This window comes from Heterodontus francisci, unplaced genomic scaffold (assembly GCF_036365525.1).
Source record: "Heterodontus francisci isolate sHetFra1 unplaced genomic scaffold, sHetFra1.hap1 HAP1_SCAFFOLD_102, whole genome shotgun sequence".
NCBI lineage: Eukaryota > Metazoa > Chordata > Chondrichthyes > Heterodontiformes > Heterodontidae > Heterodontus > Heterodontus francisci.
This window is the reverse complement of record NW_027140380.1, coordinates 1,657,314-1,668,537: the sequence shown is the minus strand read 5'-3', so window position 1 is coordinate 1,668,537 and position 11,224 is coordinate 1,657,314.

The following is an 11,224-nucleotide window of genomic DNA, read 5'->3' as shown; positions in this document are numbered from 1 at the left end:
GACTTTCATAACCTTGTACACTTCTATTAAATCTCCACCCAGCTTTTCCAAGTTCCAACTGTAACTAAAATCCTCCAGCCCTGGAACCATTGTGGTAAATCTCCTCTGCACACTCTCAAGGACCCTCACATACTTCCTAAAGTGCAGTGACCAGAACTGCATGCAGTAATCCATTTGGCCCCTAACCAGAGCTATATAAAGGTTTAGCATACCTTCCCTGCTTTTGTACTCACTGCCTTGATTTATAAAGCCTAAGATCCCATATGCTTTACCAACCACTCTCTCAATATGTCCTGTCACCTTCAAAGATCTATGCACATGTACCCCCAGGTCCCTCTGACCCTGCACACTCTTTAGAACTGTGCCATTAGGTATACATTGCCTCTCCCTATTCCTTCTGTCAAAATGCATCAACTCATACATAACAGTATTAAATTCCATCTGTCACTTCTCTGCCCATTCTGCTGGCCTATCTATGTCCTGTTGCAAACAGTTCATATCATCCTCACTGTTTGCCTCACCTCCAAGTTTGGTGTAATCGGCAAATTTTGAGATTCTACTCTATATTCCAAGATCCACATATTTTATACATAGCAAGAAAAGCATTGATCCCAGCACATTCCCCAATCCAAAAAGCAACCATCTGCGACAACTCACTGTTTTCGGCCCTGAAGCCTATTTTCTTTCCAATTGGACACTGACCCTCCTATTCCATGAGCCTCAAGTTTGTTAACCAGCCTTTTATGTGGTGCCTTATCAAAGGCTTTCTTCAAATCCAATGGCGCAGTGGTTAGCACCGCAGCCTCACAGCTCCAGTGACCTGGGTTCAATTCTGGGTACTGCCTGTGCGGACTTTGCAAGTTCTCTCTGTGACCGCGTGGGTTTTCGCCGGGTGCCCTGGTTTCCTCCCACAGCCAAAGACTTGCAGGTTGATAGGTAAATTAGCCATTATAAATTGCCCCTAGTATAGGTAGGTGGTAGGGGAATTGAGGGAAGGTGGGGATGTGGTCGGAATATGGGATTAATGTAGGATTAGTGTAAATGGGTGGTTGATGGTTAGCACAGACTCGGTGGGCCAAAGGGCCTGTTTCAGTGCTGTATCTCTAAATAAAATAAATAAACAACATCCACTGCATTTCCTTCATCAACCTTCCCTGTTATTTCATCAAAAAATTCAATTAGATTAATCAAGCATGATCTGCCTTTTACAAATCCATGCTGGTTATCCTTAATTAAATCAAACCACTCTAAGTGTCCATTGATATTTTCCCTGATTATCATTTCTGAATCCTTATCCAACACTGATGTTAAATTAACGGGCATGGAGTTGCTTGGACTGTCCTTACACCCTTTCTTGAATCAGGGTGTTATTTGCCACTCTCCAATCCCCTTATCCAGGGAAGATTGGAGGATTATGGCAAGCCCTTCCTGGAGGGAGTCTGGAGCGGTGGTGGACCTCTGAGGAACCAACTACCGGCGAGCCTATCAAGTGAGACCCAGGCGCGGGGCCTTCAATTACCTGGAGGGGAGTTGGAGAGGCAGCGGATCCTGTGAGGAACCACAATTCAGGACAGATGAGAAGGTCATTGTGAGGGTACAGAGGAGATTACGTTCAAGATTTACCAGTTTATAAGCAAATGCAGAGGCAAGGAAAGGTGCAGGGCAGATCAAATAATAGGAAGCTGTGTTTGGTTGGAAGGCAGGAGTGATTAAATGGCAGAAGAGATGATGGTGCAAGGCAAAAGTGGGAGCAAACAACATTTAGAAGGCATAGATACCAGGAGTGAGACTTAAACCCAGGCAGACACATGTCTACTGGATTTTAAGTCCAACACCTTAACCACTCAGCCATCCTGATGCAGTAGCCAAATCCAACAAAACGAAATTTAATGTGATTCAGGTGCCATCTGGCCTTTTACAATCTACAATTATGACTCATCTCCCACGCTAAATTGGACCCTTCATGATCTTATAAACCTCAATCAGATCACCCCTCAGTCTAGGTTTCTCTCAGATGTGGGATACCAACTCTTTTAGTCTAACTTGATAACGAAGATGTCTTATACTGGGAATTAGTCTAACTTCTCTCCTCTGTACCCTTTCCAAGGCCTCAATATCACCCATCATGTGAGGAGACCAGGACTGGACACGATATTCCATGTGAGGCCTGACCAAGGTTTCATAAAAGGACAAATTCGGGACATCTCAGATACTGAAGGAGTCCGTGTCCAGAAGCAGCAAGACCTGGACAACATTCAGGCTTGGGCTGCTAAGTGGCAAGTAACATTCACAATACATAAGTACCAGGCAATGACCATCTCCAACAAGAGAGAATGTAACCAACTCCCTTTGACGTTCAACAGCATGACCATCGCTGAATCCCCCCACCATCAACATCCTGGGGGTTACCATTGACAGAAGCTTACTGGACCATCCATATAAATATTGTGGCACCAAGGGTAAATCAGAGGCTGGGAATTCTTGGAATTCTGCAATCAGTCACGTAGCTCTAGGCACTTGGTGAAAAGCTCATCAGGAGAGCTGGTGCAATGGACTGATCAGGTGTGCAGAAAAGTGGCAAATGGAGTTCAACTCGGAGAAGTGTGAAGTGATGCATTTGGGGAGGTCAAGCTGTCAAAGGAATACACTATTAGTGGGAGAATACTGAGAGCTGTAGAGGAAGTGAGGGACCTTGAAGTGAATGTCCACAAATCCCTGAAAGTAGCAGGACAGGTTGATAAGTTGGTTGAGAACGCTTATGGAATCATTTCCTTTATTAGCCGAGGTATAGAATATAAGAGCAGGGAGGTTATGCTGGAACTGGATGAATCTTTAGTTAAGCGCCAGCTTGACTTCTGTGTGCAGTTCTGGTCACCTCATTACAGAAAGGATGTAATTGCACTGAAGAGGATACAAAGGAGATTTACGAGGATGTTGCCAGGACTGGAAAAATGCAGCAATGAAGAAAAATTGGAAACCATAGAAACCATAGAAAAATTACGGCACAGAAGGAGGCCATTCAGCCCATTGTGTCCGTGCAGGCCGAAAAAAATCTAGCCGCCCAATCTAATCCCACCTTCCAAAACCTGGTCCATAGCCTTGCCGGTTACAGCACTTCAGGTGCATGTCCAGGTACCTTTTAAAAGAATTGAGGGTTTCTGCCGACACCACCATTCCTGGCAGTGAATTCCAGACACCCAGCACCCTCTGGGTGAAAACCTTTCTCCTCATGTCCCCTCTAATCCTTCTGCCAATCACCTTAAATCTGTGCCCCCTGGTAATTGACCTCTCCGCTAGGGGAAATAGGTCCTTCCTGTCTATTCTATCTGGGACCCTCATAATTTTTTACACCTCTATTAAGTCAACCCTCAGCCTCCTCTGTTCTAAGGAAAACAACCCTAGCCTATCCAATCTTTCCTCATAGCTACAACTTTTGAGTCCTGGCAACATTCTGGTAAATCTCCTCTGTACTCTCTCCAGTGCAATTATGTGCTTTCTGTAATGTGGTGACCAGAACTGTATGCAATTCTCCAACTGTGGCATAACCAGCATTTTATACAGTTCCAGCATTACATCCCTGCTTTTGAATTTTGATTGAAATTTGATTGAAATGTACAAAATTGTGAGGGGCCTGGATAGAGTGGATGGGAAGGGCTTATTTACCTTATCAGAGAGGTCAGTGACTAGGGGGTCATCGAATTAAAGTGATTAGTAGAATGATTAGAGGGGAGATGAGGAAACGTTTTTTCACCCAGAGGGTGCGAGGAGTCTGGAAATGAGTGCCTGCAAGGGTAGTTGAGGCAGAAACCCCCTACTCATTTAAAAGGTGTCTGGATGTGCACCTCGAGTGCCTGAACCTGCAGGGCTACGGACCAAATGTTGGACAATGGGATGAGGCTGGGTGACTCATTTTGTGACTGGTGCAGAGACGATGGACTAAGCAGCCTCTTTCTGTGCCGTCGACTTTCTATGATCCAATGCAGACACGATGGGCCGAATGGCCTGCTTCTGCACTGTAACAATTCTGTGATTCTTGACTCTCCAAAACTTGTCCATCTACAAGGCAGAAGTCAGGATGAGTGCAGCTCCAACAGCACTCTAGATGCTCAACATCATTCAGGACAAAGCAGCCCATTTGATTGTCACCCCATCCACCACCTCCATTCTCTCCCTCCATCACTGACACACGGTGGCAGCAGTGTGTACCATCTACAAGATGCAATGCTGCAACCCGCCAAGGCTCCTTTGACAGCACCTTCCAAACCCAAGACCTCCACCACCTTGAAGGACAAGGGCTGCAGATTCATGGAAACACCACCATCTGCAAATTCCCCTCCAAGTCACCCACCATCTGATCTCCAAATATATCGCTGTTCATTCACTGATGTTGGGTCAAAATCCTGGATCTCCCTTCCTAACAGCTCTGTGGGTGTACCTACACCACATGGAGTGCAGCAATTCAAGAAGGCAGCTCACCGCCACCTTGTCAAGGACAAATGGGGATGGGTAACAAATTCTGGCCTTCCCAGCGTCACTCACAACCCATGCAAGAATATGCCTCATCTTATGCTCAATTATCCTCTGAATGCAGCCCAACCCTCTATTTGCTCCAGCTATCACTTCACAGCATTGCTGCTGTAACATTAGAGATCTGTGCACTAGAACATCCAGATCTCTGCTCAAAATTATTTTCTTTCTCCACCTGCTTTAATGTTTTTCCCTGAAGGGTGTATGAATGTTGAGCATTCGCCCTGTCCACATGAATAACACTGCACTTACCCAAATTAAACATCATTTACCAGTCATGAACCCAATCTCCCAACACATTAAGATCAGCCTGAAACAGTCGAGTATCGTCTACAGTCTGAACACTCGCACAGATCTTCAAATCATCTGTAAATTTACAGATGGTGCCCCCTACACCTACATCCAGATCATTAATAGAAATAGTAAAGAGCAACAGTCCCAACACCGATCCCTGTGGGACACCACTGGTAACTGGTCTCCAAACAGATCCAGATCCATCTGTAACTACCTTCTGCCTACGTCCTGCCAGTCAGTTCCCAATCCAGCTCAATATATTACCACTGATACCAGGGACTTTAATCTTGTAGAGAAGCCTCTTGTGTGGAACCTTATCAAAATCTTTTGGATGAGATCAGCTAATTGAACACAGGCCGGATATTCGGCCTAGTCCTGTCCTGCTCTGTGTGTGGGTCTCAGGACTACAGAAGGTGAGATCAGTTCACTGAGCACAGGCCCTTCCTGCTCTATATGGTGCTCAGTACCTCATCAAATGAGAATAACTAACAAAGAACAAAGAAAATTACAGCACAGGAACAGGCCCTTCGGCCCTCCAAGCCTGCGCCGATCCAGATCCTCTATCTAAACATGTCGCCTATTTTCTAAGGGTCTGTATCTCTTTGCTTCCAGCCCATTCATGTATCTGTCTGGATACATCTTAAAAGACGCTATCGTGCCCGCGTCTACCACCTCCGCTGGCAACACACCACAGGCCATGGAGCCTCGGCCCATCCTCCCCTGATTGTGGTTCAGTGCCAACCAGGTCAGATCAGCTAATTCAGCACAGGCCGGAGATGGAAGCTGGACCTTTCCTGCTCTGGGGACTCCGTACCATACCAGGAGTGACGAAGTAAAATACCACACTCCGGGGATGGAGCCTGTGATTTCTCTGTTCTGTGTGGGGCTCTGTGCAACACCGTGTGAGATGAACTGTCATCCCTCAGGCTGAGGAAGGAGCCTGGGCCCAGTCTGTTCTGTGTGGCTCCTACCACACTGGGTGGGATCAGTTAACTCAACACAGGCCATGAATACAACCAAGCCCTTTCCTGCTCCGTGTGGCTCAGTATCACACCAGGTGGCATCAGTTAACACAGCACAGACTGGGGCTGGAGCCTGGGCCTGTCCTGCTCTGTGGACTCAGTAGCACAATCTGTGAGATGAACCTTTTTAGAAAGACTTTATTGTATTTAACTCTGTCCAACACTGTGAGGCAGCTTTCTGTGTTTATAAGAAGTGTAATTTATTGACTGGTCTCTTGGATCAAACAGGGTAACAGACAGAGGTCTGTGTGCAGAGGGTTTGGGGGTGAGCTCTAATTCCTAACCCTTTCTGGATTGTGAGGAATAAAGAATGAATGAGAGAGAGAGAATGTGGGAGAAGGGATGATGGAAGAATTTGTCCTTGAACCTGATTAAAAGTGGCTCAAACGCAAGATAATATTAAGATATCAAGAGCAGAACATTAACATAATCTGAGTTCCGCGATCTGGTCGGGTCCCATTCCCCTGAAGTGAGGAATGAACGGGTGAGGAAATTCCACCTGGAGTTATATTTGTCTCCAATGAAGATGAGTTCACAGTGAGGATGGAATAGCTCAGTTGGGAGAACACTAGATTGAAGAACCAGGATACAATCCCTGGTTTCATCAGTTTTAATTTGGTGACTCCTTCATTTTAAGTAGAGAGAATCAGAGGGGAGATTTTCCACTCTTGATCCCATGGGCTGAATTTTAAACTAACGGTGCGGCTCTCGGCAGAGGCACCGGAAGCAGGTGTCGTCACCACACAAGTGAAATGTGGCCGGCCGACCCCGATCCGGAGCAGCCGACCAATTAATGAAGGGGAGACCTGGGGCCCGTGGAATCAAGGACCAGAGGCAGGGAACGAGGTACCGATGGCACCGACATCTGACACAACGGCAGGTGCTGGCACCATATTAAAAGGGCTGCCAGCCCTGCATTCACTGCTGCCTGGTTTAAAGGAGTGTCTTCCTGAGAACCCTCTGCTGTCCCAGGACCCGTTCTGCTGCCTCTGCTGCCTGATGGGTAAGGAGCTGAACACGAACCTGCAGCGTCCATGACTGAAAGAAGACACCAGGTGGCCCCATGGTTTAGCGATGTCTCCCTGCATGTTCTCCTTCAGGCTGCAAGGGAAAGGCGGGAAATCCTCTTCCCCAGGGGCAGGAGGAGGAGACCTGCCCACCTGGCCAAGCAAGGTTGGCTAGAGGTATTGGGGGAGGTCAGCAGCTGTGGGTTCACCCCCAGGACATGGATCCAGTGCAGCAAGTGGGTCAATGACCTGATCCGGGCTGCTCAGGTGAGAACTCCAAACACTTTGGACCCTTTGGACATTGCATGTGGCAGAGTGAGAGGGAGTGTTTGGTGGAAAGGGAGTGACGACCCAGTCATGTGTATTGGGGAAGGGCAGCAGGACATGCTGCCTGAGGCTTGGCTGCATTTCAGTGAGAGGCGCACGTCAGTCATTGCATAACCTCACACAGTCCCTCGAGAGGGGCCGCATGCAGGAGACTTATGTGTGTCCCCATCATGGACTGCTGGACTATCACCATCAGAGATGTTGGGCTTGTCCCCGCTGGGAGACTAATTTTGTTCATCATTGTGTCTGCAGGAGAAGACAGCCCACAATTGGAAAGAGCGTGTCAAGACTGGCGGTGGAGTGCCTTATCTCCAATGTCCTCATCCCGATGGAGGAGGAGGCCATGGAACTGGCTGGGCAGCAAGGCAGCTGCTCCATAGCTGATGGAGAGACAGGGAGACCAACCCAAGAGAGTGAGTGAGCATCTCCTGGGGCACAAGGGAGCATCTGCTGCAAAGGAGCCACACTGCTCATCTGTTCACCACTGCATCAATGGAGCTGCACAGTAGGGGTGGTTGGAATGTCCCGATGGGAAGACCCTAACCCTTCAATGTCCCTGTTTTCACATGCAGGCCCGGATGAATGACAAGAGCGAAGAGCTGGAGAGACTGGGGGACAGCCGGACACCTCTGAGGAGGAGGAGGGAGCCTCAGAGGGTGCACCGTCACATCATTCCCCCGCATCCTCCACCAGCACAGAAACTCTGACACGGTGGGTATCCGATCGCGGTTAGATTCGAGCTCACAAGCTGGTGAGCACATCAGAGACAGGCCCGGGCAGCTGACGGAGGCTGTGACAGCCGAGGCCACTGACAGAGGGAGGACTGTGGGATGCCAGTCCCATGCTGAGTCCTAGGCTGATGACGTGCCTCTGGTGTCACCGGTAGCACTGGAAATGCTGCAGCTGCAGCGAGAGGTCAGGCAACATCTGGCAGAGATGCCAAAGGCTATGTGTACTCAAGCAAGGATGATGGAGGAGTCCATCCAGGCCTTGGGTGCTGCACTGTCTCTGATGGGGGTGTGTCTGGCTTCCTCCATTGAGAGATTGGTGACTGTCATGGAGAGCCAGATCCAGCCGACCAATCAGTGGTTGCCGGAGATGTTCGCAGACCTGCACTCCATCACTTCGTCCATGAGCTCGATCCAGTGGTGACAAGGTGAGAGGGGGGACGAGGCACCTGAACTCTCCACCAGGTCCACGTCCCTCTCAGGTCAGCAGGGAGGTACAAGTGTGTCTTATATGGTGGAGGAGCAGCTGGCTGCTACATCTGGGGTCTCCTCTCTGGGTGCTCCTGGTGTGGACAGTAGCTCCAAAGCCCCTCTGCCAGTGACACCAGTGATGCCAGCACCTCCATCATCCTCGATGACAGAGGGGGTCCCTGTACCTGTGCAGGAGGAACTCAGTGTGCCAGGGCCCTCCAGGCCTCAGGCAGTGAGAGGACAGCCGCCAATGTCATCCCAAGCCATGGGGCAGCAAGGTCAGCAGCCTGTCTCCACCTCAGCTGACAGAGCAGGGGGAAAACCATGTAGGAGCACCCGGAAAAGATTTCAGAAGAGCACCTAGATTCACTTTGGGATTCACGGGTGAATGTATATTCCAGATGGATGGGGTTGCGTTTGATGTCACATGGAATAAAGAAATGTTGTTCTCTCACTATGTCTCCTTCCTAGTGTTGATGCCCTTTGGGACTCCATTTAAATACTTCCTCCCAAGGGGCTGGAAGTGAGGGACCAAGCCCCGAGCTCACAAAGCTTCGGCCTTTCCACTGTGTGATGTGTACCTGGGCGCTGCAGTACAGAAGGAAGGAGGTGACAACAAGGCTGCTGAAAGCTAAGGCTTTATTGCTGTGGTTCCAGAAGGGGAGGTGGTGGCGTCGTGGTAATGTCACTGGACTAATAATCCAGAGGCTCAGGCTAATGCTTTGGGGACATGGGTTCGAATCCCACCATGGCAGATGGTGAAATTTGAATTCAATTAATAAAAAATCTGGAATTAATAGCCATTCTAATGGTGACCATGAAACCATTGTCAATTGTTGTAAAAACCCATCTAGTTCACTAATGCCCTTCGGGAAGGAAACCTGCCATCCTTCCCTGGTCTGGCCTATATGTGACTCCAGACCCACAGCAATGTGGTTGACTCTTAAATGCCCTCTGAAATGGCCTAGCAAGCCACTCAGTTCAAAGGCAATTAGGGATGGGCAATAAATGCTGACCTAGCCAGCGATGCCCACATCCCACGAACGAATAAAAAAAAATGAATTTTTAAAAAAGGGGGTAAGGCTCAAGGGAAACGTGCATGTATAAGGGTGTCTCGTGTCTCTCTTGGTGGCTTTCCTGCTGTGCCTGAGGCCCTTCATCTGGCATTGCCTGGCATCCTCCGCATCCTCATCATCAGAGGAGGCATTGCACTCCATGATATCCTCACTGGTCAACACCTCACCCCTCTGTAGTGCCAGATTGTGCAGTGCACAGCAAACCACCATGATACGTGAGACCCTCGCTAGGGCATACTGAAGGGATCCACTGGATTGCTCTCGGCACCTGAATCTCATCTTCAAGAATCCAATGGCATCCTCGATGGTCGCTCGGGTGGCAGGTGTTGTACCTCTCCTCTGCATCTGTGCGTGGGTTCCTCACAGGCGTCAGTAGCCATGTCCTCAGTGGGTAGCCCTTGTCCCAAGGATCCATCTCTGAAGGCACATGGGGGTGGGGGCACGGAAAAGTTCTGTCACCTGGGACTGCCTTGCTATACAGGTGTTGTGGCTGCTTCCTGGGAATCATGCATACGCCTGTAGGATACATTTACGGTGATCGCAGACCAGTTGCATACTGAGCAAGTGGAAACCCTTCCTGTTGAAGGCTGCTGGCTGGTCTGCAGAAGCCTTGATGGCCAAGTATGTACAGTCAATGACACCCTACACCTGGGGGAATCCAGTGATGGTCCCGAATCCTATAGCCCTCTCAGCTTGACTGTTTGGATCAAAGCACACATAGTCGCCGGCCCTCCTGAACAGGACATTGGTGATGTTGATGTACTGATTCACCACAGACTGTGAGGTTCTGCACCTATCTCCAGTGGATCCCTGCAACGATCTGGTGGTGTAGGAGTTCAGTGGCACAGCGACACTGGCATCAGATGCCCACCAAGACCCATGGGGCCAACTGCACCATGGCAGAGAGATCAGTGACGACCTCCATGGAGAGGTGCAGTCTGCGGAGACACTGTCACTCGGGCATTTGCAGGTAGTTGAACCTCGGCTGATGTGTTCCTCTGCCTCCTTCTCCAGCCTTTTGTTCAAGGCTGGCCCTCCTGTGGGCCCCCAAGCTGCTGTGGTGCCTGCATCTCCCTCCCTCTCTCTCATAGAGTCATACAGCACTGAAACAGGCCCTTCAGCCCACCGAGTCTGTGATGACCAACAACCACCCATTTATATAATCCTACATTAATCCCATATTTCCTACCACATCCCCACCATTCTCCTCGCACCCACCTACACTAGGGGCACTTTACAATGGCCAATTTACCTATCAACCTGCAAGTTTCTGGCTGTGGGAGAAAACCAGAGCACCTAGCGGAAACCCACGCAGTCACAGAGAGAACTTGCAAAGTCTGCACAGGCAGTGCCCAGAACTGAACCCGGGTTGCGGAAGTGCAGAAAGTTTTAGTTTAGACATGCATCAAGATCGAGCAGGCTTGGAGGGCCAAATGTCCTGTTCCTGTGCTGTACTGTTCTTTGTTCTTTGTCAGGCTGCGGTGCTAACCACTATGCAGCCACTGTACCTCCTCAATGGGAGCCTCGAATCCAGGGTGAATGAGGCCCATGACAGGTTAGCCTTCCCTGAGTGCAAGGCCTTCACAGTAAACAACACCCAGCCACCTTTACCTCACTTGTCACCCTCAATGAGGTGGCACTGCCCCAATGGCACCCTGGTGTGGCTCCGCCTGCAGAGCTGCCACCTTAGCCCCCAATCCTGACAGTGTTTCCCGATGCCCTTTCCCCCTCCACCCTTGCTGCCAAGTGATGCTACCTCACCCAATGGCTTC